The following is a 16,909-nucleotide window of genomic DNA, read 5'->3' as shown; positions in this document are numbered from 1 at the left end:
TCACACCTATGGACAGATCAACTAAACAGAAAATTAACAAAGAAATGCAAACTTTAAATGATAAAATAGATCAGTTAGACCTAACTGATATCTATAGGACATTTCACCCCAAAACAATGAATTTCACCTTTTTCTCAAGTGCTCATGGAACCTTTTCCAGGATAGATCACATCCTGGGCCATAAGTCTAACCCTGATAAATTAAAAAAAATCGAAATCATTCCAAGCATCTTTTCTGACCATAATGCACTAAGATTAGATCTCAATTACAGAAGAAAAACTATTAAAAATCCCAACATATGGAGGCTGAACAACATGCTTCTGAATAACCAACAAATCAAAGAAGAAATCAAAAAAGAAATCAAATTATGCATAGAAGTGAATGAAAATGAAAACACAACAACCCCAAAACCTGTGGGACACTATAAAAGCAGTGCTAAGAGGAAAGTTCATAGCAATCCTGGCATACCTCAAAAAGCAAGAAAAAAGTCAAATAAATAACCTAACTCTACAACTAAAGCAACTAGAAAAGGAAGAAATGGAGAACCCCAGAGTTAGTAGAAGGAAAGAAATCTTAAAAATTAGGGCAGAAATAAATGCAAAAGAAATGAAAGAGACCATAGCAAAAATCAACAAAGCAAAAAGCTGGTTCTTTGAAAGGATAAATAAAATTGACAAACCATTAGCTAGACTCATCAAGAAACAAAGAGAGAAAAATCAAGTCAATAAAATTAGAAATCAAAATGGAGAGATCACAACAGACAAAACAGAAATACAAAGGATCATAAGAGACTACTATTAGCAATTATATGCCAATAAAATGGACAACGTGGAAGAAATGGACAAATTCTTAGAAAAGTACAACTTTCCAAAACTGAACCAGGAAGAAATAGAAAACCTTAACAGACCCATCACAAGCACGGAAATTGAAACTGTAATCAGAAATCTTCCAGCAAACAAAAGCCCAGGTCCAGACGGCTTCACAGCTGAATTCTACCAAAAATTTCAAGAAGAGCTAACACCTATCCTACTGAAACTCATCCAGAAAATTGCAGAGGAAGGTCAACTTCCAAACTTATTCTATGAGGCCACCATCACCCTAATACCAAAACCTGACAAAGACGCCACAAAAAAAAGAAAACTACAAGCCAATATCACTGATGAACATAGATGCAAAAACCCTCAACAAAATTCTAGCAATCAGAATCCAACAACACATTAAAAAGATCATACACCATGACCAAGTGGGCTTTATCCCAGGGATGCAAGGATTCTTCAATATCCGCAAATCAATCAATGTAATTCACCACATTAACAAATTGAAAATAAAAACCATATGATTATCTCAATAGATGCAGAGAAGGCCTTTGACAAAATTCAACATCCATTTATGATAAAAACTCTCCAGAAAGCAGGAATAGAAGGAACATACCTCAACATAATAAAAGCTATATATGACAAACCCACAGCAAACATTATCCTCAATGGTGAAAAATTGAAAGCATTTCCCCTAAAGTCAGGAACAAGACAAGGGTGCCCACTTTCACCGCTACTATTCAACATAGTTCTGGAAGTTTTGGCCACAGCAATCAGAGCAGAAAAAGAAATAAAAGGAATCCAAACTGGAAAAGAAGAAGTGAAACTCTCACTGTTTGCAGATGACATGATCCTCTACATAGAAAATCCTAAAGACTCCACCAGAAAATTACTAGAGCTCATCAATGAATATAGTAAAGTTGCAGGATATAAAATCAACACTCAGAAATCCCTTGCATTCCTATGCACTAATAATGAGAAAGTAGAAAAAGAAATTAAGGAAACAATTCCATTCACCATTGCAACGAAAAGAATAAAATACCTAGGAATATACCTACCTAAAGAAATTAAAGACCTATATATCGAAAACTATAAAGCACTGAAGCATCGGAAGAATCAATATAGTGAAAATGAGTATACTACCCAAAGCAATCTACAGATTCAATGCAATCCCTATCAAGCTACCAGCCACATTTGTCACAGAACTAGAACAAATAATTTCAAGATTTGTATGGAAATACAAAAAACCTCGAATAGCCAAAGCAATCTTGAGAAAGAAGAATGGAACTGGAGGAATCAACTTGCCTGACTTCAGGCTCTACTACAAAGCCACAGTCATCAAGACAGTATGGTACTGGCACAAAGACAGAAATACAGATCAATGGAACAAAATAGAAAGCCCAGAGATAAATCCACACACCTATGGACACCTTATCTTTGACAAAGGAGGCAAGAATATACAATGGAGTAAAGACAATCTCTTTAACAAGTGGTGCTGGGAAAACTGGTCAACCACTTGTAAAAGAATGAAACTAGATCACTTTCTAACACCACACACAAAAATAAACTCAAAATGGATTAAAGATCTAAACGTATAGACCAGAAACTATAAAACTCCTAGAGGAGAACATAGGCAAAACACTCTCAGACATATATCACAGCAGGATCCTCTATGATCCACCTCCCAGAATTCTGGAAATAAAAGCAAAAATAAACAAATGGGATCTAATTAAAATTAAAAGCTTCTGCACAACAAAGGAAACTAGAAGCAAGGTGGAAAGACAGCCTTCTGAATGGGAGAAAATAATAGCAAATGAAGCAACTGACAAACAACTAATCTCAAAAATATACAAGCAACTTATGCAGCTCAATTCCAGAAAAATAAACGACCCAATCAAAAAATGGGCCAAAGAACTAAATAGACATTTCTCCAAAGAAGACATACGGATGGCTAACAAACACTTGAAAAGATGCTCAACATCACTCATTCTCAGAGAAATGCAAATCAAGACCACAATGAGGTACCATTTCACACCAGTCAGAATGGCTGCGATCCAAAAGTCTGCAAGCAATAAATGCTGGAGAGGGTGTGGAGAAAAGGGAACCCTCTTACACTGTTGGTGGGAATGCAAACTAGTACAGCCACTATGGAGAACAGCGTGGAGATTCCTTAAAAAATTGCAAATAGAACTACCTTATGACCCAGCAATCCCACTGCTGGGCATACACACCGAGGAAACCAGAATTGAAAGAGACACATGTACCCCAATGTTCATCGCAGCACTGTTTATAATAGCCAGGACATGGAAACAACCTAGATGTCCATCAGCAGATGAATGGATAAGAAAGCTGTGGTACATATACACAATGGAGTATTACTCAGCCATTAAAAAGAATACATTTGAATCAGTTCTGATGAGATGGATGAAACTGGAGCCGATTATACAGAGTGAAGTAAGCCAGAAACAAAAACACCAATACAGTATACTGACACATATATACGGAATTTAGAAAGATGGTAATGATGACCCTGCATGCCAGACAGCAAAAGAGACACAGATGTATAGAACGGACTTTTGGACTCTGAGGGAGAGGGAGAGGGTGGGATGATTTGGGAGAATGGCATTGAAACATGTATACTATCATGTAAGAAACGAATCGCCAGTCTATGTTCGATACAGGATACAGGATGCTTGGGGCTGGTGCATGGGGATGATCCAGAGAGATGATATGGGGTGGGAGGTGGGAGGGGGATTCAGGATTGGGAGCTTGTATACACTCATGGTGGATTCATGTCAATGTATGGCAAAACCAATACAGTATTGTAAAGTAAAATAAAGTAAAAATAAAATCAAGTCATCTATAGATACAAAAAAAAAGAAAGAAAGAAAATTAACAAAACAAAACAAAAACAAACAAAAAAATCAAGTCAATTTCATGCTTCTCATATATTAGATAAGAAATTTTGCCTGTGTTAAGTCTACAAGCTGCTATTCTTGTATGTTTATGTAACACTAATTATATTGTTCCAAATCAAAATTTTAAAATGCATTAGGGTAACTATTTTCACATTTCATAAAAAAGGTAATAGGTTTGAGATTCAGAAGCTTAACAGGTGGTTGGAATAATGCACATAAGGAATCATTCCTTGTGATTCAAGGTCATATCCTGGGTTTTTGTTGTTCATTTGAAGGTACATAAATACATTTCATGTTTGTAGAGTAATGAAATATTACATACCCCTTGTATCATCTGTCTACATTGAATTTTTGCTATTTATCACTAGCAGTGATGTTTCTGCCAATGGGGTATAGCAGTTTTTAGGAATGGACACTAAATTGATAAAGATTTTGCTTTTCATACTCTGATGTCCTACATTCTTATCAATCCTTGAAACACATTTCAGCTGATACTATGTCTGCTGTGAACAAGAAGAATGTGGTATCAGGACAGGGAACACTAAACTGTCCCAGTTATCCACATTCCAGTAGCCAGAAGGTGCTTCCTGGATTTGCTTCTTTCGGAGCTGGCGTTCTTCAGAATAGCACATGCTGACCCAGGAGTATTCTCCCAGGGTGGGCAGCTCTCCTTTCTGTTCAGTCTAAAACCACAGGAAGACAGCAGACACACTCGGGTGGGCAGCCACTGCATCTACATCTGTATCTCTATGAGACCTCTTTATCCAGTTGCGGTGCCTCTACAGAGGAGAGCCCACAGCGTGCAAAGACTGTGTGTTATGTGTTTACCAAAAACACTTTTACTACTTGTAAAGAACACTCTGAGAAATAGCTTCTGAGTAGAGAGTTGAATGTGAAATGGAAGGGACAGAATTCAGGGCTTACTGTCCCTTCACTTGGTTTACTCTGGGACAGAATACAAAGAACAAGATAGAGAGTGGTATTTTAGCCTTGGTACAATCCTGAGGAAAGTGAGAACAGGAAAGGGGGCGTGGGGCTGGAAAGAAGGGAAAGCATATGAAGGGTGGGCCCACTACCCAGCTGGACACCCCCTTGAACATGACAGAGATACTCAGAGAGATCATGCAGACTACTCTAGCTTTAGACCGTCTGTCTGTCTGTGGGAAGGGAAGACAAAAAAACATCTATCTTTCCCTTCCTTTTCATTCACCGTTTCTGGCTGGTCTAAGTTTGCCCCATGGAGCATTAATATCCATATACTATTTGTCACTATTTGACACTGAGCTGTTCTGGGTAACAACTGGAGCAGCCTATGTCCCCAGAGCTCTAGCCTGGCCAATGTGCAGGTCCCATGACCCAGCACTGTATGTGGGGTTTCTAAATCTGCATCCACAGTCACAAGGCAGTACAAGTCATGCTAGGGCTATGCCAACAAGTCAGGTGCATGCGTACACAGGGCAGTGTAGGAACTGACCCCACGCATGAAGTCTCGCTTAAGAAAGCTGATCACCCAAAGAAAGGTGAGTTACTTTCTCTTTCGTGTTTCCATATCACCCAGTAGATGCCAGTACTATTAATTTTAACTCATTGTACCATAATTACTTACTTGTATGTCTGTCTCTCCTCAGAAGACAGTGAACTTTAACCAGGGTGACCTTACTTTTGGATTTGATTGGGAGTATTGGATTTGCCAGTTGAGATCAGTTAACACTGGATAATTATTTTAATTCTCTCTTTCACTCTCAAAGGGTCTTAGTCTAAATGTTGCATTATAGGATTACCATATTCTTATGACATGGGGCACATCTTCTTCATTATTGAAAGTATGTTAGTATCTAGTGTAATATTCGGGTCATAATACATGTTCAGTAAGGGTCTGATAAGGGATCATCTCACTGCAAATGGATATTGCTAGTGTCTATCCAATAAATATTCTATTCTCATTAACTGAGATTTGTCTGTAGAGGAAATGTGTCCAACCAAAACTTCACTAGTTTTCTCATCTCTGTTGCAACAAGGGGTTGCCATGAGACACTGTAATGAGAAAAAGTAGAAACCTATTGAGAAGATTTCTGAAAAACAAGACACTTTCTGCCTCTCCTTCACCTTAGACCTGCCAGAGGAACAGCATCCTTAAAACCACAGGTATGAAAATGCACGTGAGTAGATGCCCCAGTCCTGGGCTGCCAAGTTTGACCCTTCTTATCATGTACAAGAAATAACTCCCTAACTATTCAAGCCACTGTTAATTGCATTTCTGTTACATACACACTTTCCACCTGATACATTATTTAATTCCTATTATATCTCTATGGAGCATTAGGTTGAATCACATAGAATTTTGACCCACAAAAATGGCAATGTTATTCAATCACTCTTCATAATTCATTTAAATACTGAATACCTACTATGTGCAAAAGACTGACACTAGAAGAACAGTGCCCCGATTCTCAAATGTATTACCAAAATATTTACTTTCACCCAAGATTCATAAAACTAAACTATAGATAATTTAAAGCTAAAAGGATAACTACTTGAATACGAGTCAGATATGATGCGACGAAAATTACACAGGTACATTATTTTAAGCCAAACAGATGCTTAAAGCATCCTGTACAGCGGCTGTTACAAAGTTCAGAAAATCAGAACTCTACAAAATGGAAGAAACAGAACAGGGGAATTCTATTAGTCTGCAATTTAAAACGAAGAGGAGCCCAAGATTCAGAGCCTTTTGGTGAGATGCTTTAGTTCCTTTACAATTTCCCTTTAAAATGTAGCCCACCAACTTCAGACATCAGCTTCAATCTCAGTTCCCTTCCAAGTGATATTTTCTTTCTTTCTCTCTTGCTTGTTTTTTTTTTTTTTTTGGTCATGAACAACCAGACTTGGCAGCTTGGCAGGAAGCTCTGAGACACAAGCATTAGCTTCCAAGTAGCACCAAATATATCTTCTAAGAACTGTGGTCAGATACACTAAAGAGATTCTTATAGGGAAAAATATCAATTTTTGACTTAAAATCTGAGAAACAAACTAAAACTGAGAGAGTCACTTTGATTGATTTTTAAAGTTGGAAAATTTTCCTTTTGATTTTTAGTTTTTCTTAAGAAATATTCTCCCTCCAAGAGATTTTGATTTGGGGAACCAAGTACATTTTCCAAGCATCTACACAAAAAGGATACTCTGATAGTTCAGGGGACCAAGCAAAAGTTTTGAGATTTTAAGATCATAAGACTTAACTTGAGTTAAAATTCAGTTTTGCTTTATAGGATTTTTAGGAGAATTATCTGAAGATTACCTAATAAAATCACTTATTGTTCTGTCTTCACCACTAGGACTTGGGGGGAAAAAATGGTCAATGAGAACAATGAAAGCTTTTATTAAATAGACATTTAGTATCTGAATAAAAATCCCGTATTATATATTTATGGCATAAGCCTACCAGTTTGTTAATCCCAAGCATCAACATATGATAAGAGGCTATTGTAGGAAAGACAGGTGTTGAAATTCCTCTTCCCCACACTTGTTTAGGTGCTTTCTGATTTTGTTGAGGTTATTAGCTCATCTGAGAGGTGCTAATCTTTCCTGAGAGGAGCTAAAGGTGGTTTTGGGTCCTGGCCTACCTGACACCATCTTCTCCAGAGCAAAACATGTGTCCTAAACCTGACATGAGTCCATGAACCAAAGGAACTGTCCACGTCAAGTTACATCCTATTATAAGGATGGAAGCACCATAGGAATAAGAAATAATAGTAACCACAAATAATCGTCTGTTAAAGAAAGTAATTTCTTTAAAAAAATTTTAGATTTAATTCATAAAACTAAAACACATATTTAAAAGTGACAAATTTTGTGCACATTAAAAAAAAGTGTACATTGGATCCTGATATATGTGCTCAAACACAATTTCCTGGTTGCTGATGGGTATCCTCCAGGACTCCTAAACTGACAAAAATATAACCATAAGCACAATGTAATGAATAAGATGATAGCATTGCCTAGGATTACCAACATGGAGAGAGAGCATCGAGGCATGACGGATGAAAGTTTGCTGAATGAAATGGGAATATCTAAAATTATTTATGCTCAGTAGATTCTCTAGCAACTTATTATCCAAAGCCAACAGATACATTTTGTAAAGCATTCCACATGAAATACACTTAAGATTCAGTTTAACAGGGAAAAGGGATTTTTCCCCCCCTATATGCCCATGGGCTTAATTCAGCACAACTAACCACCCTATTTCTCTTTCTAGGCTTATACTTTTTTAAAAAAAATCTGGAAAAGTTATAAAACTTCTCTGGTTACCTACTTCATCTTATAAAATTAATTTCTAATTGTATATAACAGATGTATGAAACATGGCTCTTAACACCCCACATTATGAATACTGGTAACACAAATCATTAATAGTAATGTTTATTAAACTTTCGATTGGAGAATTGTATGTATTGGTTATAATTACTGACAGAAATTAATATCTAGATCAGTGCTATCTTATTTGAAAAGTCTGGGCAGTATTAAAAGACCATGTTTTACTTGTGGGGATTTCTATACAAGCCTCTTCAAGTAGTTAAAATCAGGATCAACTTATTCAAAGACTACACGGGACAGATGGGCATTTAGTGATGCAGAGGCCTCAGTGAGGGCCAAAGAGGAATTCTGGTTTCATCTGAAAAGGCAGCTACCGTTCAGCATACAAGGGGTGGTCTAAGTAGTGGCAGATATTTTTTGGATTCTTCCATGACAAATCTGGGAGATTCAGATTTTTCAGTCAATTCTTATTTTTAAATGTGTTACAAGTCAAATCAGCCATGTCTACAAGTTGGTCAGTTAACAGGTCGCTAGGTTGATACATCTTAGTTTTAGTATTTACTTCTTAAATATGACAGCTGTATGCATATTTAACAACTGGGGGTGGAGGAAGCAAAAGTAAATGAAACTGAGAATTAACAGGAACAAACGTGCTAAAAAGGACCGCTCAGTTCAGTTCAGTCGCTCAGTCATGTCCGACTCTTTGTGACTCCATGAATTGCAGCACGCCAGGCCTCCCTGTCCATCACCAACTCCCGGAGTTCACTCAGGCTCATGACCATCGAGTCAGTGATGCCATCCAGCCATCTCATCCTCTGTCGTTCCCTTCTCTTCTAGTCAGGCATAAAATCAATAAATCAATATATGTACTTTTTAACATCTATTTCTGCTTTATTGACTATGCCAAAGCCTTTGACTGTGTGGATCACAATAAACTGTGGAAAATTCTGAAAGAGATGGGAATATCAGACCACCTGACCTGCCTCTTGAGAAACCTGTATGCTGGTCAGGAAGCAACAGTTAGAACTGGACATAGAACAACAGACTGGTTCCAAATAGGAAAAGGTGTCTGTCCAGGCTGTATATTGTCACCCTCCTTATTTAACTTCTATGCAGAGTACATCATGAGAAACACTGGGCTGTAGGAAGCACAAGCTGGAATCAAGACTGCTGGGAGAAATATCAATAACCTCAGATATGCAGATGACACCATCCTTATGGCAGAAGGTGAAGAAGAACTAAAGAGCCTCTTGATGAAAGTGAAAGAGGAGAGTGAAAAAGCTGGCTTAAAGCTCAACATTCAGAAAACTAAGATCATGGCCTCCAGTCCCATCACTTCATGGGAAATAGATGGAGAAAGAGTGGAAACAGTATCAGACTTTATTTTTCTGGGTTCCAAAATCACTGCAGATGGTGACTACAGCCATGAAATTAAAGACGCTTACTCCTTGGAAGGAAAGTTATGACCAACCTAGATAGCATATTAAAAAGCAGAGACATCACTTTGTCAACAAAGGTCCATCTAGTGAAGGCTATGGTTTTTCCAGTGGTCATGTATGGATGTGAGAGTTGGACTATTAAGAAAGCTGAATGCCAAAGAATCGATGCTTTTGAACTGTGGTGTTGGAGAAGACTCTTGAGAGTCCCTTGGACTGCAAGGAGATCCAACCAGTCCATCCTAAAGGAGATCAGTCCTGGGTGTTCATTGGAAGGACTGATGTTGAAGCTGAAACTCCAATACTTTGGCCACCTGATGCAAAGAGCTGACTCATTTGAAAATACCCTGATGCTGGGGAAAATTGAAGGCAGGAGGAGAAGGAGACAACAGAGGATAAGATGGTTGGATGGTATCACTGACTCAATGGATATGGGTTTGGGTGGACTCTGGGAGTTGTTGATGGACAGGGAGGCCTGGTGTGCTGCAGTTTTGGGGGTCACAAAGAGTTGAACATGACTGAGTGACTGAACTGAACTGATAGACTTCAAGAACTACCCACAGGAGATCAGAATGTCAGCAAAGGAGTTTGCCCTGAAATTCACAATCAATTGGAGTTTTAGGACATGTCTTGTGAATACTTTAATCATAATGTTTTTTTTTGGTGGAATAAATGTTATAGGTAAATAGAGAGAGAATTAATTATTTAAAAAGAAGCAACAAAAGCAGCAAATCATATCAAAAACAGCTTCTGTTAATGCTGTATCTGGATGTTGTGAATGCAGGCAAACAATTAGCATCCTTTCAGTTCTGCTCTCCAAATACACAGTATTTGATCACTCAGCTAGATAGTGCTCTGCTTGGCAAAGCTCACTCTACATCTTGAATTTCAAAAGCATTGAAGTAACCTTATGAGCCAGCTTTCTTGAAACAGTTCCTTCTTGGTGGACATAAAAAATGCAAAGTGGTCTATGAAAATATTCTCTCATAGCTACATGACATTTATATTCAGCCAGACTAAAACTATTCTGATGTAAGATGATTGGACTGCAATGTTCTTTTAATTTTAACAGAGACCTTGCTTTTTATAACCTGATATACCAACATCCTTATAAATTCACATCTTAATTTTAACTAGTCTGGAAAACTAGACACTTGCTCATGCAGTTAGAAATATAGGACAGGACATTCAGAGGAGATTTGGTTTTCCCAAGTCACAATTCACCTTCACTCTCCATCTTACTGATGATTTCCTCCACTTATAGAAAAGGGTAGAGTTCCCCACCTCTGCCCCCCGCCAAGGGTCTTGAAATTCACATAAATAGGAAAAAGAAAACATGTACACAGATATGTTTTTCAAAGAATAGTAGGAAAACAGCTTTTCAAAGAATAGTAGGAAAACAGCTTTTCAAAGAATAGTAGACAAGAGGGGAGAATGTAGGACTAGGTTATGGTATGTAGGAATAGGTATGTAGGCTTGACGCATGGATCAGAGGTAATAGTTGGGAGAAGAAGATAACACGGAATGAAAGCAAACTGGCTTACAGAGGCCCCAGTAAGAGGCAATAGACAAGAGGCTTCTGAAGTGCAGACATGAACGGTTATACAATGAATTTGATGAGATGTGGTCAAACAGCTTTGATAATTGTACCTCATGTGTTATGTCCTAGGTCTCTTACTAGCAAAACTTTTCTTTCCTTTGATTTAACATGTCTGAGTAATTTCCTCAACTCTCTTATCACTCATTCTAACTACCCCCGAACCCACTATCAATCAACCAATCAAGAGTTATCAACACAGGAAGACAGAATTGGCAGCATTTTGAAAGCTCTAAGGTGAGAATTTTGTAGTGGCTTTTGAGGTTACCTGGTCTAATCCTGAAATTTCCCACTTTCTTGCCAACATTTTATATGTCAAAGAATAGGAGTTAAATACAAAGTTCACTCTCTATAAAGTCATTTCTGAATTTAGATTTTAGGACAAACTAAGCTCCAAAACCGGAGAAGGCAATGGCACCCTACTCCAGTACTCTCGCCTGGAAAATCCCATGGATGGAGGAGCTTGGTAGGCTGCCGTCCATGGGGTCGCTAAGAGTCGGACACGACTGAGTGACTTCACTTTCACTTTTCACTTTCATGCATTGGAGAAGGAAATGGCAACCCACTCCAATATTCTTGCCTGGAGAATTCCAGGGATGGGGGAGCTTGGTGGGCTGCCATCTATGGGGTCGCACAGAGTCAGACATGACTGAAGTGACTTAGCAGCAGCAGCAGCAAGCTCCAAAACACATTCAGAGGGACCATATACAGTTCAAAGTTTCTAAGTCAGGGTCCTAGTGACAAATGAGTAACGACATTTTAAACTTGCCCATTACCCATAATCTGGTTAGGTAACTGTTTCTGGACATGCCTTTTACAGACGTGCCTTTTTTTTAACTTACATCACTGAACTTTCTATTTCCGAACACATAATTTCAGAGGTAGAAATCACAGGTAGTTTAATGAGTTTGAATACATCTCTCAAGACTTCCATTTTAATGATCAAGAATGTTTTTTTTTTTTTTAAAGGGGGAGAACCAAAACTGACATTAAACTCAGAATCCAGGGGATACCATTACCCACAAAGCCAAAATATCAAGACTGATAGTACTACATATTTTGTATCCAAATAAATCAACCCACCAACAACTTCTTCTCTAGGAAGAAATGTTTACAGATTGACCATTCAAAAGAATCTACTCAATGCATCTATCTCAGAAGGAAGAGACTGGGAGAAGAGGCAGGGTGAGTGCAGTCAGGCCCCTGGGTTACTTACGTATTTTAGTTATTTTAGATTCTGCAAATTGTTCTGAAAATTCTCCACAAAGAATAAAACTTTTCTAAATCAGACCTCAAATTAAGATTTTCCAAATAGTTGATTAATCAAAGTAAGAGTTTTAAAGACATTTAAATGTTCTTATCTTTGAGTAATTCAACTTTGAGAAATAGTCAAAGAACAGTACAAAAATCTTAGTAAAAGATGCTCATAATAGTAGTTTTTTTAAGAAAAATGAGTAAAATCTATCTGATTTCCCCCAAATAGTGGGTTTTTTTAATTCAATTAAATTCTACTACATATTTTCAAACATGCAAATTACAATATATTATTCAGAAAATAAGACAGGAGGCAGAAACTTTAGAATTTTTCTCATACGTGTGAGAGAAAAATGTATTTTGCCATATTTCTAGATTTTCTATTATAATATATAGAAATCATATGCTTTTTCTAACAATACCTCCCAAGAAACAAATAAGATTAAGATTAAAAGATATTTTTAAAAAATACTCCAGAGGGGTTAAGAAATTTGCCCACCAAAAAAGCCCTGTCCTCCTCCTTCCTCTCCTCCTCCACCTCCTCCTTTTGTTCAAAGGTTAATGCACGTTGTTTCTAGTTGAAACTGCAGATTCTGGCTCACTGCTGTTCATCACTTGACAATAATCTCTTTGAGCTCTTATGTTACAGATTTATTTTCTACAAATGTACTGTATTATCATTCTTGGAATTATAATTAGGATCATCAGACAAGAATAGCCCTGGATTCTCAAAGACAAGTATCTGATACATTTGTAGACTTCTTTGAACTCCTGTCCAGGACTCCTCAAACAATTTGAATGGCTGTGTTCTCTTTCTTTAGTTTTCAATACTAACATTTTTGGGTTCCCTGATTTCTGATTTTCTGTGATTTAAAAAGAAAAACAATTATTTGGCAGGATTTTTTTGACTGCTTATTTACTTTGTAGTCACAAATTTATAAATTTTCAAATTTCCAAATATTTTAACTGTAATTTTAATAGCATATAAGTCCAATAACTTCCCTCCACCATTTAATTTTTCTACCCAAATCAACTTTACCTAATGTCTCCATTTTTTTCAGTCTGTGAAATTTTATTTCAATTTACATAAAAATTCATTTTACAATACATAATGTAATACCTTCTATTTGATGTTTCTCTGTTTCTTTTAGTTTCCTTTACTGTCTTTTGACCATTTATTAACCTCTTATCTCTTTCCCACAAGCCTTTAGAAACTCTGACTAGTTGTTTCATATCTTGTTATTTTTTATAGTGTTGTTTTTTAAGAACATCAACAATAGGACAAAAATGCCATGCAGATACACATGCTCATCTTTCTTTACAAAGAATTACAGTGACTGTTGTGGATCAAAGACTTTTTCCAGCAAATATTTTATACTTTCTCTTTTATCTGAACTTCATCAACCTGGTTAAAGAAGTAGATTCTATTAATCATGTAGAGACAGTGGTAACATATGACTTGTATATTAACGAAAAGCAAGAGTTTGAGTAAGCACACAATAGAGGAAAACATATGAATGGTCTATAGTGAAACAAGGCAGTTTAAAACAGAGAGTTTGATTAATCAAGATAATATTGAAAGGTATTTAATTTCATGACTGTAGCCATGAAATTAAAACACGCTTGTTCCTTGGAAGAATAGCTTTGTCACACCTAGGCAGTGTATTAAAAAGCAGAGACATTACTTTGCTAACAAAAGTCCATATAGTCAAAGCTATGGTTTTTCCAGTAGTCATGTACAGATGTGAGAGTTAGACGATAAAGATAGCTGAGCACCAAAGAACTGATGCTTTTGAACTGTGGTGCTGGAGAAGACTCTTGAAAGCCCCTTGGATGGCAAGGAGATCAAACCAGTCAGTGCTAAAGGAAATCAACCCTGAATATTCACTGCAAGGACTGATGCTGCAGCTGAAGCTCTAATACTTTGGCCACCTGATGCAAAAAGCTAACTCACTGGAAAAGACCTGATGCTGCAAAAGACTGAGGGCAAGAGAAGAAGGGGACAACAGAGGATGAGATGGTTGGATGGCATCCCTGACTCAATGGACATGAGTTCGAGCAAACTCAGGGATACAGTGATGGACAGAGAAGCCTGGCATGCTAAAGTTCATGGGGTAGCAAAGAGTTGGATACAACTTAGCAACTCAACAACAACAATTGAAAGGTATGGTGGAAACCACCCTTGAAATCTTTTAAACTTCATGTTATACAGTTTTTATTGATACTACAGAAAATCTAATGAGGTCATTGGGAGTACAGGGCTACAATATTCTTGGGTCATTAGCAACTTAGGTTGGAGAATACAAAGAACAAATACTAATTTCAGGTGTACATTTAACTGTGCCTGAAGATTCTATTTGTATATCCTCTGAAAATAGTATTAGTGAATATGGCTAAAATCTATTTAAGTCAGAAATGCACTCAAGAATTTACCTGGTGGCTCAGTGATAAAGAATCCGCCTGCCAGTGCAGGAGACATGGGCCTGATCCCTGGTTCCAGAAGATCCCACATACTGTGGAGCAACTAAATCCATGCACCACAACTACCAAGCCTGTGCTCTAGAGCCCACAAGTTGCAGCTGCTGCAGCCTGCCCACCCTAGAGCTCGTGCTTTGCAAGAGAAGCCATTGCAAATGAGAAGCCCCTGCACAGCAACTAGAGAGTGGCCTCCACTTGCTGCAACTAGATAGAAGTCCACACAGCAATGAAGACCCAGCATAGCCGTAAATAAACACATAAAAATTTTAAAAAGAAATGTGCTCAAGGTCTTCTGGATAAAGAAGACAAACATGAAGAGATGTCTCCCTGACCTACTTCTGTTCAGTGTCACTCTTACTAGACTTCCTATTATCCTGGAATAAATTAAAACGCAGTCAAATTTAGCCTCACAGTTCACTGCCTCCCTAAAAGGTTATCTTCCTAAACAGTAACAGGTCCCTAAAACTGTACTATAATAAGCAGGTATCTAGTAGATATTTCCTGACTGACACAACCAGGCTACGGCTTAGAGAGCAATTTATTGGGTAATCTTCTCAGCTCTCAGAGGCTGAGGTACACAATGAAGGGTGCATCTATATGTAACAAGATGGCAAAACGGATATTTTTCTATTATATTTTAATTGGGAATAAATGAGGGAAAGATGCTAGTTATCCCATAGTCTCAGCCAGCAGGGCACCAGTGAGCCTCCAGAAGTGACGACCAGCAATCTATCTGTGGGGATTATGAAGAGAGACACATGATCACTTTCACTGGCACCCCCAGTTTACTTAAGAAGGGGTGGAGTGTGGTTGGATTTTTGAGCTGAAAGTTTGTGGAGAAATTGCTTTCGTCTGTGAAACCAGGTGTGTAGGGAAGGGGCAGTCACAAAGAGTCACTCTGAGAGAAGAGGAGATGGCCCCCACACCCCAAGATGAGTTATTCCTAAGCTGTAGAACCCACAGCCCTACCGTGGAGCAGCCACCAGCTTGGAACACGATGACAACATTCTTGGGAGAGACATTTGGGAGCCTCCATTTCTAACATGTTGTCATTTTCAGAGAAGGGAAAGAGAGGCATTAGATGTGTATTGAATACACAAGTGGGTCCAGGGATGTCTACCAGTGTGAGGCCTGCTGGAATAGCTCGGGGCACTGGAGTTTGAAAGAACCGTAACGTCAGGGGCCTGGAAGAAGAAGGTGTCCTTCCATCTTCGGTGCCTCAGAAGAACAGAGAAAGGAACTCAAGCACTTTCTGTGGCTTCATGTGTTAGGGAATTTCAGGTGACAAATGACAGTTCCTGTGAAGAGTCTATGCAGCTACTGGGCCAAGCAAAGGGACAGAGAACCCAGGAAATGGGCTGCGGCACATGCTGATTGGTTCTGACAGAGACAAAGGAGGCAGATCACTGTGCTTTGAGGGAAGGATGGTTCCTGAGCAACAGAGACAGCTTGGGAAAAGGACACTGTTCCATGAAACAGGAGGGACGACAGATCAGCTATGGGCTCCAGAATCACATGTAACCAGACTAAACTAGAGTGAGCCAGAGGCACTCTCCATCACTGACATGCAGCAGCCCACAAGCCTTCTCCACTTCCTCCTTGATGGTGGACAAGAAGGTAGCCCCAAAGGACAGAGTTCAAAGAGAGCGGGGATGGGGGAATCTACTAGACGAAGCGTGGAGGAACTGCATAAAGAACAGATCACATCTCCCCTCTTCCATTCCCAATTCAAGCCACTATATTCACAGTCAAGGCTGGCACTGGTAAGGTATGAATGAAGGTGAGAAAAGTGGGGAAAGAAGTCAAGCTTGACACTGTTTGAGACTGATCTGGTAAAGTGAACCAGACTGAGTTTTAAACAGCAACTGAGAATGTCTTAAACCAAAATTGAATGGAAAGTTAAGAAATCTAAGATTTCATTACACAAAAGTGGAACTGTCACTCTAGCACAACAAGGGGAAGCCACAACTAAAACACTCAATAAAAATGACTTAACAATGCATTAACGTGAGTTGGAAAAGCCATTTTCGTTTTTCCCTCCAGAGCTAAAGAAGAGAGCGATGACCTTGAAGTGGCTACTTATTTGCCCCATCTCCGAAT

At 38.3% G+C, this 16,909-nt stretch overlaps 1 long non-coding RNA gene across 1 annotated transcript in view; it reads left to right on the top strand.

The window, feature by feature from the left end:
- Positions 1 to 5,192: 5,192 nt before the first annotated feature.
- Positions 5,193 to 16,909, top strand: part of LOC105611654 (uncharacterized) — a 36,651-nt gene continuing 24,934 nt past the window's right edge. The window contains exons 1-2 of the long non-coding RNA XR_001040371.5: positions 5,193 to 5,253; positions 5,752 to 5,878. This is a non-coding gene — a long non-coding RNA (uncharacterized LOC105611654). The remainder of the gene's footprint in view (positions 5,254 to 5,751; positions 5,879 to 16,909) is intronic.

This window comes from Ovis aries, chromosome 5, assembly GCF_016772045.2.
Source record: "Ovis aries strain OAR_USU_Benz2616 breed Rambouillet chromosome 5, ARS-UI_Ramb_v3.0, whole genome shotgun sequence".
Taxonomy (NCBI): Eukaryota; Metazoa; Chordata; class Mammalia; order Artiodactyla; family Bovidae; genus Ovis; species Ovis aries.
The sequence above is the reverse complement of the archived record's forward strand: the minus strand, read 5'-3'. Positions and strand labels throughout refer to the sequence as shown.